The sequence below is a fragment of the Phodopus roborovskii genome, unplaced genomic scaffold (genome assembly GCF_943737965.1).
Source record: "Phodopus roborovskii unplaced genomic scaffold, PHOROB, whole genome shotgun sequence".
NCBI lineage: Eukaryota > Metazoa > Chordata > Mammalia > Rodentia > Cricetidae > Phodopus > Phodopus roborovskii.
Genome location: NW_026126460.1, coordinates 29,119,709 through 29,134,556, shown reverse-complemented (window position 1 = coordinate 29,134,556; position 14,848 = coordinate 29,119,709).

The following is a 14,848-nucleotide window of genomic DNA, read 5'->3' as shown; positions in this document are numbered from 1 at the left end:
TTAATAGATAATGGTCCTCAAACATGCTAATATTGCATTTAAGATATTTAAACTTAGATGACAGAGACTCCTAGATCCTAGCAGCGACCCCTAAGGTCTGCAAGAAGATAATGGACACAGCGACAGATGACTCCACCTGGATTGTGGTAATGATAACCACTAAGCAAGACTGGCCTATGCCCAGTGCCTCATCTGCAGCCAAGGCCCAGTCCATACTGTGAAGGGGCAGGACACTGGAGAGTTGAATGCCCCACTTCACCCAGACAAAGTAAGGTCAGTTCCTCCCATGCTCCTCCTCCACAGAAATGTCTCTCATCTTCTGGGCCCAGCATCTAGAGACTCGTGCTATCATGATACCTCTGCACCCAACACCATGAGCCTGGGAAAACTGTCTAGGCAATGGACTATGGACTAGTCTCTGTCATTGTGTTTGATCCTTCTCAAGTCTTGGATCCCATTTACTGCTAGGCTAACTGTGGCTTTGTCAGCTGGGCAACAACAGACAGTTCCTTGCCCCCAAGACTGCAGCCATCTGGTTAGTTCATTAGCCAATGCATTAGTTAAAGCTACTAAGTCTCTTTGTAAGAAAAGGCACATAGGTTTGCCTTGTCCACAGTTTCCACAGTAAAGAATAAACAGGTTTCAGGTATAACTTTCCACTAGAGGAACATGCTTTATAATGGCTATTCTCAGTAATAGCTACTTGTATCTCTGGTAAATGATTAGATAGAAAGAAAAAAAAATGGTTCAAAGTCCATACAAGTCTGAGAATGTAAAAATTAAATAAGTTATAAAGGTCTCAAAAAATGATTTAAGATATACAAATTCAGACTGTAAAGGTGTATTGTTATACTTTTATTTCAATAGTTCAAAGGGTTTTGGGGGGAAAATGTTTGTTTTGATTTGGTTTGGTTTTTGGTTTCTCAAGACAGGGTTTCTCTCTGTAACAGCCCTGGCTGTCCTGGAACTCACTCTGTAGACCAGGCTAGCCTGGAACTCACGGAGATTGCCTCTGCTTCCCAAGTGCTAGAGTTAAAGGCATATGCTTCCACCACCCAGCCCAGATTCAAAGTTTTAACACTGATAAATGGAGTTCTGATAAATTGATAAACTGGTAGAACACTGATTACTTACTGCTCAGTAACAAGCTCAAGATTTTAAATTTCCTGCAGTTATCTTCTAAGTGCAGGCTAAAACATCTCTGTCCAAATTTGTAAACCCCACTCTCTGGGCAGAAAAAAAAATAGTTCATGCATTTTGCCGTAGTTTTGCTATGACTCCATGGTGTAAATCTGTTCCAGATGTTTTACAGACACTGGTTAACTTGTTTTTCTTACAATGCAGATTTCAGTACAACGGAAATGTTAATATACCTGACACCTTTATCTCCTTTGGCAACCTAAAATTCATACAAGCTTCAGGTAGTCAGAAAGGCCATAAGCCTTGGATCTACCTATCACAGACCAAATGGACTCCAGATAACTAAAAGTTGTAAGGTTTTCCTTTAAGTTCCTAAACTTTAACTTCTGTCCCTAGTCTGTATCTGTCTCAGCAGATTTCCACTTGGCTGACAGATACCATCCAGGGAGCACCTTTCGACAGACACCATCCAGGGAGCACCTTCGGACAGACACCATCCACAGAACACCTTCAGACTGCAAACTGCTGAGCCCTGGCCTTGCAGAAAGCTGATAGAATTCTCCATGTCATCAGCTGGATCAGCTAATCAGATGCTTGTACATGCCCCACTGCCCAGCCTTTGACTATCCCTTCCACTTTCCTGGGCCCTGACAACCAACATCCCAGTTTCAGCTGGAAGCAACTATAAAAGAGAGTACATTGTCCCTGCCCCCTGTAACAGGCTGAATAAATCTAAGTCAGAAGGAAATGCCCTGACATAGGGGACAAAATGGCTACCTATAATGCCAAGAAAAGTGGGCTCAGGTTTATCAGCAGGTAGATTCATTAACTAAAATAGTTTATAATATGATAGAACGCTTGGCCTGCTTTATGCAGAACAAAGAAATATCCATCCCAGGGCCTTGGGACCTTCTGCTTCTGCTAATTACTATTGGCTCTTATGTCATTGATACAAAAACTAAATGATAATTCCTATATGGATACTGAAAAATTTCTACAACCTGATAAGCCTCTTCGCTGATACAACAATCCAAATCAACCCAAATTTTAAAAGCCCACATTTAATGGGTACAATGCTCCTGGATGGCCTTCCAGCTCTTTGGAGAGGAGACTGAGAGACCATCTATTTTCTGGGAGGCAGTGTAAATACCCTGTGGGAGTGGTCTTGAGCATCTCTGGGGAAGGGGTTATCATTTGGCTGGCTTTCTGAGATGCAGCAGGTTTTGAGGGAGATAGGACCTTAGGTGGAACTTCCACCATAACAGGTACCATTAAGATGATGGTTATTACACCCAGTACCCATCATAGAGTTGTGGATTTGACCCAGGATACAACAAGTAATACCCTAAATTAACCTGTAATCTCCACCTGCCCAAGTATCAGGTAACTTCCTAGGATTCTGGGAATTGAAGTTCTTGAAAGTAACAACAAAGCTCCATGGGAAAGTACTGTGGCCTATTGGTTTTGTCTTTATAAGTCCTGACAGCATGTCTTGGGTACGTACACTCAGCTGGAAGTTCCAGAGAATGGTCCTAACCAAAATCCATCTTGGTCAGTATTTAATAATTTAATCAAACTTGTTTCAAATTTGGTTCAAAATGTCAAAGCTCAGGATTCACACAGACTCCATGTTTGTTGTGGGGTGAGAATGTTAAAAACAATAAGATGAACGGGTAGGGAGGAGTTGGAGGATGGGAAAGAATATGATCAAAATATATTGTATGTAATTTTCAAAGAAGACGTTTTTTTAAGGAAGAAAAAAGTAAGGGGGAGGGAAGGAGGAAGGAAAGACAAAACAGGTAGGCAGGGAGGATGGTCAGAAGGAAAAGGTGCTTGCTGGCAAGCCTACCCTGAATTACGCTTGATAGGAGAGAACCAACTCCTACAAGTTATCCTCTGACCTCCACACACATATTGCATCGAACACTAGCATGCATGCAGTCATGCATTAGTGTGCAATTCACACACACACACACACACACTTTTATTTCTTTTTTTTAAAAACTTTATTTTGCAAGGATATGACAAGTGCTGTTTCAGTACCCTTTCATAAAGGAGGAAAGAGAAGGAGGGAGGGAGGAAAGAAGGAAGGAAGGGGCCAGGGCCAGGGACTGAGCTCCAGAGCTCTTGGAACTAAACACCCTTCGGCCTCCTTGGCTAGAATGAGCACAGCCTTTCTGTGAGCCAGCCATGGCCAGAGGACAGGAGCTGCCACATGTGACTTAAACTAAAGCGTCAACTATAAAAGAAACAACTAGGAACAGAGCCAAACAATTGTAGGGTTTAGTCTTCTACACAACCTTCAGTATTGTTATCAGGTTTATAGTTATTGATTTACTATTGCTTTAAAACCAATAACTGCAAGGCTATGAAAAGCCCTGAATAGCAGATAAGTATGTAGGTAGATAGATAGATAGATAGATAGATAGATAGATAGATAGATAATATTACATATGCGTGTATATACACACATATCCCTAATAACTTACCTTCACTGTACACATGACTAAGAGACTTGATCCATTTTCATACCATAAACAAGGAAGACCAAGACAGCAAAACATTGATTTTGGAAGTAAGAAAAAGCCAGACTCTAGAACAGCCGCAGGTCCAAACATCAGGGGCACTTTGCTCGCTTTGTCTTGGTGGCAGTAAATGAACCTTCAGAAAGTCTGTTAGTCATCCAGGCAATCCCAGGAAGCTGAGACAGGAGCGCCAGGCCTAGGATACACATACCAGGTTAGGATGGGCTACAGAGTAAGAGTTTGTCTCTAACAATAATAAAAATTAATAGTAATAATAACTTAAAAATGAAGATGAAAAACTCACATAATGAGAAGTGTCTTGAGTTTTGCCTCCATAAGCCAGGCATGGTGGTGCACGCTTTTAACCCCAGAATTCAGGAGGTAGAGATAGGTGGATCTCTGGGAGTTGGAGTTCCAGGACAGCCAGAGCTGCACAGAGAGACCCTGCCTCAAAAAAGAAAAACAGAAAAGTCAGCAGACAACCCTCAGCTCCCTAGCTAGAGGGAGCTCTCTCCTCTTACTTCCTTGGGGATGTCCCTGAAAGAATTATTTACATTGCCAGATTGCTTCCCACAAAACCTGCCTAGCAAGACACTGGTGAAATGAAGAACAGGTACCTGGCAAAATTGTTCATTTGGGTCTAATTCCACTCTTGGCCAGATAACATTCAAGCTAAAACATCAGGTCCATGCTAAATAGAATGAAGGTGTTCTGGAGAGGGAGGGCTATGTCTGTCTTTGTCCCTCAGGACTGCTGACACCCCCACCCCACTCCCATCCCACCCCCACCGCACCCCACCCCTCAGTTTGAAGTAATCAGTAGGAACAAAGGAAGAAGGGCTTAAGGGAAAAGGGGTGTGGAGCTAGATTCAACAGAACTCTGAGCCAAATGTGCTTCACAGCTGAAGGAAGCAGTTCCTGGGCCTCAAGCCAAACCCCTAAATAAAGAGTCTTCAGGGGTGGGACTTAGGAAGTCTTCTTCTTCTTCTTCTCCTTCTTCTTCTTCTTCTTCTTCTTCTTCTTCTTCTTCTTCTTCTTCTTCTTCTTCTTCTTCTTCTTTCCATATAGGTGTGGTGGCACATACCTTTATTTACTTAACTACTTTTTTTATGCATATGGGTGTTTTACCTATGTGTGTGTTTGTGCACACAAGCATGCCTGGTGCCTAGGGATGCCAAAAGAAGGCATTAGGTCCTCTAGAACTGGAGCTACAGATTGTTGTGAGCTGCCATGTGGGTGCAGGAAATCAATCTCTGATCCTCTGGAAGAACATGAGCCATCTATCCAGCCCCATCAGGAAGTCTTTAAGAATAGCTGTAGTCCTGCAAATAATGTTTAGGTGAATTTAGAGCGAAAGAAAATGGTTCTTCACAGGCCCTCTGAATGTGGGTATCAGTTGGGAAGCCTGGGCAGTCTATGGGGCCTCTAGCAGTGGAACCAGTATTTATCCATATTGCATGGACATTGGGAGTCCATTCTCTATGGAGGGATACTCTCTTACCTAGATACATGGAGGAAGACCTAGGTCCTGCTCTAAATGATATAACAGGTTTTGATGAGAGGCCTCACCCTCCCTGAGGAATGGATGGGGGGATAAGATTGGGGGGGTTGGTGGAGGGAATGGGGAAGATGGGAGAGAGAGGGAAATTGGATTGGTATGTAATATAAGATTGTTTTTAACTTAAATAAAAATTAACAAAAAAAAAGAGAGAAAGAAAGAAAGAAAGAGAAAAAGAAAATGGTTCTTCAACTCCAGGGTGGAAAAACTGATGTTGGGTATTAGACACTGGCAAACTACATTTTCTGCTCTCTTGATATCTGACACCAGCAGGGACTAGCCCAGGGCTGAGAAGAGAGATGTGCAGAATGCTTGGCTCAAAATCAACTAGAAGCTGAACTTGCTGACATAGCAAGCTGCATTCCAACACACATCAAGCTCCCAGCAGTGAGGGCATGGGAAGAATTCATAACTCATGGGACAGTCCTAGGGCTGGGTACATTCACACCCATATGTACCTTTGTCTGATGGCCTTGTAATATACAGCCTTGCAAACTTTCTCTTTTCTGACTTGCATCTGAATTATGTCAAATTACAAAATAGCTTAATCATATTTAAGTAATGACTAAGATACTTATCAGTAAGCCATCTTCTCACTCCCTGCTCCAAGCTGGTATCTCCATCTTCTAAACATCTTGCTAAACACTGAAACTGCTGGTACAGGTTAAAAATATGATTTGTGGATTTACATATTTTTCATGAAAGACCCACCTCCCCCGCAATAATTCCTCCAAAACTCTCAGAACCAATGGAATAGAATGGCTTGGCTAGGTGTGGTAGTGTACACCTTTAGTCCCAGCATTGAAGAAGCAGAAGTATGTAGATCTCTCTCTGTAGGTTTGAGGCCAGCGTGGTCTACATAATGAATTCTAAAACAGCCAGGGCTACATAGCGAGATCTTGTCAAAAACAGGACAAAATAAAATTTATCAAGGTCTGTGCAAGTCAGGGTTACATGGACCATGCTACCCTAAAGTCCAGAGCCAGGTGGCTTTCTCAGGGTATGTAAACCAATTCCATTGAGAATGGGAAGTAGATCTTCAAGCCCTTCTGGAGAGTCTCCAAGAGACCTTCCAGAGAATGGGCACCCTTGACACAAGCACCAGGCAGTCAAAGCTATTGAGCAGTGTGCAATGGAGGAGATGATTGTGCACAGACAGGAATTTAGTATCAAAGTAGAGAGAAGCCAAATGCTCTGTTTCGGCCACATGCCAGGCAATCCATTTCTACCTTCATAATGCAAGGAGGATGGGAAGCGATGAAGAAGGGAGAAACTGAAGAATAGACATAGAGGATGCATCTTTCAAAGCTCCTCCCACCCACATGATATTTTGTGACACAGCTGAGGAGGCAGGAAAAAAATAACCGGCAAGACAATATGTGTAGCAGACTGTAGCTTCCTGAGATGGTCACAGAAGTATTTCTCATTCCCACATGCTCTTCCAGAATGGGAACTCAATATTCCTGTCATCAAAAGGGGGGATCCACACCCCATCTCTCTTGAATCTGGGTAGGCTGATGACTGCCTCTACCAAAAGAAAACACTTCTATTGTGTTTTAGAACCTTGCGTAAGGATCTCTGAGTACCCGTGAAAGTAGTTCAATGCTCCCTCCTTGGGTACCATGTTAGAAAGGCCTTGAGTAGGAGCAGCAGTCAACACCCAGCTGATCCCTAAGTAGCAGACAGCCACAGAGTGCCATCCTTCAGGTTCAACCTTGACATGTGACTATGTCCATGTAAGATAGCTCAAGATAGAACTAGCCAATTGAGTCAAGTTCCTGACCCACAACAAAAGTTAAAACTGAATCCCAAGGGCTAGAGACATGGCTCAGTGGTTAAGAGCACTGGCTATTCTTGCAGAGGACCTGGGTTCTACTCCCAGCACCCACATCTTGGCTCACAACTGTCTATAACTCCTGTTCCAGGGAATCTGACACCCATTTCTGACCTTTGTGGGCGTGACACTCACATGCATATATTCACACACAGACACATATTTACAAGATAATAAAAATAAATCTTTTGAGGGGATTCAAGACAGAGTTTCTTTATGTAGCTCTGGCTACACTGAGCAGACCATGCTGGCCTTGAACTCACAGAGATCCACCTGCCTCTGCCTCCCAAGTGCTAGGTTAAAGGCATGAGCCACCACTGCTTAGCTAAAAATAAATCTTAAAAAAAACAAAAACACCTGAGTCTTAAATTTTTCAGAACTGAGGTTGACCTTGAAATGGAAAAGGAGATAATTATCCATGAATATTGTTTGAAAGGTGGTTACTTCCTTTCTTCCTCATTAAGGCTCTTCCCCAATTGTGAAGATATTTATGGTCCTATCACTAGATTTTTTTTTTTTTTTTTTTTTAGCTTTACAACTAAGTAGCAGAACAAAAGAAAGTAAAAACAACCTGAGAAAATTAAAAAATTAAACAATCTAGAACTAAAAACTGGTAGTTACAGGAAGTGAAAAATATGTTAGAGGGTAGTCAAGACCTAATGGTCACTTGTAGCAGAAGTAGAGTTAAGTTAGAGTAAATGCTGGCAAACTTTGAGAAGGAATAACATACAGAAGTGGGATCATAATGGTAGAAATATCTAATAGGCAATTGGAAATAGAGATATGCATATGTACATGTCTAAAAATCAACATATGGGGGCTAGAGAGAGATGGCTCTGCAGTTAAAAGCACTGGCTGTTCTTCCAGAGGTCCTGAGTCCAAGTCCCACCTACCACATGATGGCTCAAAACCATCTATAGTGAGATCTGATGCCCTCTTCTGGCATAAAGGTGTTCATGCAAATAGAACACTCACGTAAAATAAATTAATCTTTTAAAAATTAACATATTATTGATCTTAAGAGCTCTTAAGTTCATAAGGCATTTCCTATCCTTTATTTTTTAAAGTAATAGATGTCTTAGTTTTGTTTCCTGTTGCTATAATAACACCCTGATGCCTGGTGTGCATTTCTTTAATCCCAGCAATGGTGAATATCTGAGCACCAGGATGGCCAGGGCTATACAGAGAAACCTTGCCCACCCCCACAAAAAAAAAAAAAAAAAAAACAGAAACATACATACATGCAAACAAACACACAAACACACACAAAAAAACACCTCGACACAAGTAAATTTAAGGAAGAATGGATTTAGTTCACTCACAATTCTGTCATGGTTCATCATGGAGGGAGTAGAGGCAGCAGGAACTTGAAGCAGCTAGTCACATCTACTGTCAAGAGCAGAGAGCAATGAGTTAATGCATGCATGCCTTCAGTTAGATGGATTTCTCTACTCTTATACAGTGCAAGATCCCCCGCCTAGGGAATGGTGCCACCCACTGTAGGCAGATCTTCCCACCTTAGTTAATACAATCAAGATAATCCCTCATAGACAAGGCCACAGTCCAGCCTGATCTAACAATCCCTCACCAAGAATCCCTTCCCAGGTGACTCTACATCTTACCAAGTTGACAATTAAAACCTCCGAAGTAAGTCTTTATCTCTTTCTGGACTATTGTATCAGTTAGCTTTTTCTCTGAAGCAGGAGTCTTGTGAAAAAAAAAAACTGATTCTCAAAATATTTCTCTTTACTGCTATATATATATCAGTTTCCCAGGGCATGTGATTGATCTCTGTTGCAATTATTCAGTTCAGTCATTTAACACAAAGATGACCATTGACAATACTTAAGTGAATCTCAGTATTTTATTTCTCCCAAATGGGTAACGAGTTGTCTTGTTTTAAGTTTACTGTCACTCATTAATCTATCAACCCTACATCTCCTTAGACTCACAGCATGACCAGACTCATGTGAGACAGAACATGACTAAGCCTGCCCGGGCTGATCTTTAGCTCACTCTTTCCTGGCTTTGACTCCCTTTAGCACCAATGCTTTGTTCCGACTTGCAGCTTCCTAACGGAGATGCCTCTGTTGTGCCCTGAAGGCTCTCTAGCTCCTGGTACATCCGTTTTGTACAAAAACACTCTATCTGGCCCACACTACATCAGTTCCTGGCTCTTCCCCAAGGAATTGAGCAGCTGATAGAATTTAACTTCTTCAGCTGAATAAAGGTCCCTCTCAATGACATTGATTAGTAAGAACTATTGGGTATGTCCCAAAAGGAAAGCTTTGTATTAGTCACTCTTACTGTCGCTGTGTCAAAATACCTGATAGAAGTAACTTCAGGAAGGAAAGGATGGATTATTCTGGCTTGAAGTTGTAGGCTATGACGTCCATCATGGCAGGGAAGGCTGGCGCGGGGACATGAGGTAATCGGTCACATCATGACATCTGCAGTCAGGAAGCAGATAGATGTAGACAAAAGTTTCCTGCCCTGACTCCCTGCTCCCAAATAACCCACAGCTGCTTTCCTAATAACTGATTTGGAGACTTAATATAAGTTATAAACGCTCGCCTAATATAGCTCAGGCTTGTTACTTACTAGCTCTTACAACTTAACCCATTTCTGTTAATGTATATGCTGCCTGAGGTTCATAGCTTTTACCTCTACCCATTTTGTTCTCTGTCTGACCTGACGACTCCTCTGACCCCACCCTCCCTTGTCCCATCATTCTCAGTTTGGCTCTCCTGCCTAACTTTATCTTGTTGAGCCATTGGCCAGTCAGGCTGCTTATTAAACCAATCACAGTGACATATATTCACACAGTGTAGAGAAGGATTATTCCACAGCACACAAAAGGAAGGAAGCATGGTAATGCTCAACTCCTTTTCTCCTTTCTATTTGGTTTGGGATGCCAGGACATGAAACGGGGCAGCCCACACTGAGGATGGGTTTTCCTAATTAACTTGAAACTCCCTCACAGACATGCCTAGAAGTTTATCTCTGAAGTGGTTTGAATTTCCTGTCAAGACATCAGTGCTAACCATCAGGGCTCTCCAAGATCTCTGAGGGGATTTTTAGGGAAGACGCTTCAATGTGTGCTATGGACACAAGGAAAGTGGTAAGTCCTGTCCCTCTAAAGGTCTCACAAAATGCCTCAGGAAAAACACTTGCAGCCAAGCCTGATGACTTGAGTTCAATTCCTGTGCCAAACTGTGGAGAGAACTAATTACCGTAAATTGTTTTCTGGCCTCTACACATGCACCATGGCATGAATCTCTCCTCTCTCTCTCTCTCTGTCTCTCTCTCTCTCTCTGTGTGTGTGTGTGTGTGTGTGTGTGTGTGTGTGTGTGTGTGTGTGTGTTACTCGTTACATTTATTTTAGTCTTTAAGGGCACTGGAAGTCAGGATCTAATTCTCACTCTCAGATTAAATGTATTTTTTTTTAAGTTTAAAAGCAACTGGTGGTGATGGTGCACACCTTTAATCCCAGCACTTGGGAAGCAGAGGCAGGTGGATCTCTGAGTTTGAGGCCAGCCTGGTCTACAGAGGAGTTCCAGGACAACTGGGGCTACCCAGAGAAACCCTGTCTCAAAAGAAAAAAAATATCTTTAAAAACAAAAACCAGATAGTTGAGGTGGCACACACTGGTAGGATTTGCTCTAGGGGGTAGAAACAGGAGTATCGTGAGTTTGCGGCCAGCTTGGGCTACACACGGATGGTCAGTGGTGTCGAGTGCCTTTAATCCCCCCCAACACACTCACCAACAAAAGGTTCACACAAAAAAGAAGTAAAAGTCCTCTAAGAGGCCGAGTGCCTTTCTATCACATGATCTATCTGTCTGTCACTCTGAATTTATCACTGTCAGTCATCATGTTGCTGACTTGTTTCCATTTCCCTCTGCGTCAGCGTGGACACCACAAGGGCAGGGACCTGACCTGTAGCATTACTGTAACCCCACCATCTAGAGCAGTGTCTGGCTCACAGTTGCATTCTGAGAGTATTGTTGAATGAATGAGAGTAAAGGATAGTGATAATGAAGAGGGTGGTGATGATAATGAGAAAGTCAATGAAGATGCTGAGAGCTGATGCTGTGCGTAGCTACTCCAAGCCAGGCACTGTTCCACTCTCTTTACATATGTTTTATAAATATTTAATTTGCATTTATGTGCATTGATGTGAGGGTGTCATATCCCCTGGAACTAGAGTCACAGACAGTTTCAAGCTGTCCTATGGGTGCTGGGAATTGAGCCCTGGTCATTTGAAAGAACAGCTAGCACTCTTAACCTCTGAGCCATCTCTCCAGCCCTCTCTTGACATATTTTATTTACTCTTTCCAACAATTCAATGAGACAAATGCTGTTTTCATTCTAATTTACTCAAAAAAGAAAAAAATTAGAAAACTAATACAAAGGAAAATGAATTACTTTTTTCCTCACATGAAACTGCTGTAGGAGGGGAAAAAGGCTTAAACATAAAATGGGGATCTTTTTTTGCCCAAGAGCAAATGATCAGCTGGCCCCAAGAGTCTTGTTTTTAGGCTTTTTTTTTTTTTTTTTTTTTTTTTTTGTAAACCTGTACATTTGGGGAGATTTAGGCATTTAGTAATGGCTTCTCACATGTACCGCCTGTCTGAGGAGTCAAGAGTAGCCATTGTACCAACATTCTTTACATTGGTTTGTAAGCTTCCCACTCTATGTAAGTCCCAGCTGGCAATGTCACCTTGTTGGCCTTCCTTCACTTCCTACAAAGTAAACTGGCTTTAGCCTAGCTGAGCATCTCAGTGGCTTCTACAGTTGCTTCAGCTAGCTCTTGAAGTTTACTTTCATCGCTAATGTCACTTTAAACACAACCCCACTCCACCCATATCCAAAGAAAAATGTGAAATAAATGATGAGAACTGAGATTTCACTGAGGCCAAAGAGTCTCTGAAGATTTTTGTTTGGTTGGTTTGATTTTTGCCTTTGAGACATTGCTGGTCTCGAATTCACGGAGATCTACCTGACCTCTGCCTCCCGAGTGCTGGGATTCAAGTCATGTGCCAGCTGCCTTCAAGTCTTATGACTGCCCTGATGATTTATGCTGCCTCTCCAAAGGACTATGGTACCAAAGGAATGTGATTAAGCATGGTGGTGAGTGCCTGGAATTCTGGAACTCAGAAGACTGAGGCAGGATGACCGTGCGTTTCAGATTAGATTGCACTACATAGCCAGATCTGATTCAAGGGGGCCAGGGGGGTACACCAGTATTGAACAATTTTATCCATGGAGTATGTAGGCCATTCTTACTTTAGAAAACAAAACAAAACAGAAAAACAAAAAAAACCCAGGGGCTGGAGAGATAGCCCAGTGTTTAAGTACTACACCTACTACAGAGAACCCTAGTTGGGTTCCTCACATCCACCACAAGCTGCTTACAACGGCTTCTAACTGCAGCTCCAGAGGATCTGGCTCCTCTTTTCTCTGTGGTCACTTGCTCCCATATGAATTGGTGTGTGTGTGTGTGTGTGTGTGTGTGTGTGTGTGTGTGTGTGTACATACCACCACACACACACAAAGACACACACACACTTTAAAGTTTTTAAATGTTTTGGGATTCTTTGTTTTTTGTTTGTTTTTGAGGTAGGGTTTCTCTGTGTAGCTTTGGACCCTGTCCTGGAACTTGCTTTATAGACCAAACTGGCCTTGAACTCACAGAGATCCACCTGCCTCTGCCTCTGCCTCCCGAGTGTTGGGATTAAAGGCATGCACTGCCTGATTTAAAATAAAAAAAAAAATTAAAGAAACAAAAACATATTCCTTAGCAATATGGGGACAGAATGTTTGACACACTGTATCATTTAACCTTTGCACTAACTCTGTTGTTCTTTAGTTCAGTTATAAGAATAAAAGCTGGAGGGGGGTGGTCCCAAGTAAGGGTTCCAAGTGAGTGGGATCCCAAGGTAAGGGACCATATGGGAGGGCAGAGCAGGTTCCATAGCAGGTGAGGGTGACCAAGGTGGCGAAGCGGAGGGAAGGTAGAGCTTGAATGAGGAGTTTATATAGAAAAGGGGAGCGAGGGAGGAGGGAACAGAAGAGGAGAGAGAGGGGGAGAGAAGAAGGGGGTAGCTGGTGTCCAACTGAAAGCAGGAGAGAGAAAGAGAGAGAGAGAGCAAAAGAGAAAGCAAGAGAGAGAGGAAGAAAGGAAGAGGAAGAGAGAAAGCAAAGAAGAGGAAGAGAGGAAGAGAGAGAAAGAGGGGGCCGAGCTTGCTTTAAAAGGGAAACTGAATCCCCTATGCAGGCAGCCCCATAATGAGTAACATAGTGATGACATGGTCATGTGTGTCCTGCCATCGTCAGGGGGCGGGATCAGCAGACTGCTGGTTTCCAACAAACTCTATAATGTAAGCATTGTGAGTATCTACACTTTGGGGCCAATAGCCAAGTCATATAGATGCACAATGGAAGAGTTTGCTTTCTGCTCAGGTCCAGTTGACTTAGACATCTAAGCTCCATGCACTCCTGGTTTCTGCCATGCATGCTCAACTGCCTCAACAGGGACGGGACAGGGCCTTGGTTACATCACAGCTGATCACAAAGTGTTAAGAGTTTCCTAATACTGGCACTCTTCCTGCACAATATGTATGTGATCTTCTCTTGCAGAAGACCCAACTGGACAAGTCAGACTTACAGAAACATCCTGGGACTGGAGGCTGCTGGTGCCCAGAGATGTATACATTCATTCAATTTTTTAAACATTTATTTTTATGTGCATTTAGTGTTTTGCCTGAACATATGTGAATATGCAAGATCCCCTAAAACTAGAATTATAGACAGTTGTGAGCTGCCATTTGGGTGCTGGGAATCAAACCCAGATCCTCTGGAATAACAGCAAGTGCTCTTAACCACTGAGCCATCTCTCCAGCTCCACATCCATTCCATTTTTTTTTCTGTTTCTTTCAATAACCTCTTGTACAGAGGTTCAGAGTACAGTACTTCACTGAACTTGGTTCCCAACCTTGAAAGTTCTTTTTGATACTATTGTCAATGAAACTGCACTGACACCTCATTGAGCCCATTGACTAGTCCTAATGTTTTCATGGATTTCCATCATTTTCTTTCTTTTTTCTTTTTCTTTTGTCTTGTTTTTCAAGACAGGATTTCTCTGTATTGCTTTGGAGCCTGTCCTGGAACTTTCTCTGCAGACCAGGCTGGCCTCGAACGCACAGAGATCTGCCTGCCTCTGCCTCCTGGGTGTGGGATTCAAGGTGTGCACCACCAAGGCCTGGCAAAATTTCCATCATTTTCTAAATATAATTATATCACCTGAAATTAGAGATAATTTTACATTTCCCTTCCCAGTCTGGATGCCTTTGTTTTATTTTATAATTTTTTTTTTTTTTTTTCTTTTCTTTTTTTACTTTCTTTCAGACAGGATATCACTATGTCGCTCTGGTTATCCTGGAATTCACTATGTATATAAGGTGGCCTCCAATTCATGAATACCTCTTGCCTTTGCCTCCTGAGTGCTAGGATTATAAGCATGGGACACCATGTCAGGCTTGTATTGCAATTATTTATATTAAACATAGATTTATTGGGTAGGTGAGAGACCGTCTGGAGATGTCTGTTAGGATGAGGCACAGAGAGGGTTTGGGAGTTATTTGACTGAGGTGATGGTTCCCCCAGATTTGTGATAAATCAGACTCCTACAAATGCAAGATTCCAGACCCAGGAGGTCAGGAGAAATCTTGATCTTATGGACCTCTTGTATTAGTTTTCTCTTCACTATGACAAAATGCTGACAGAAACAA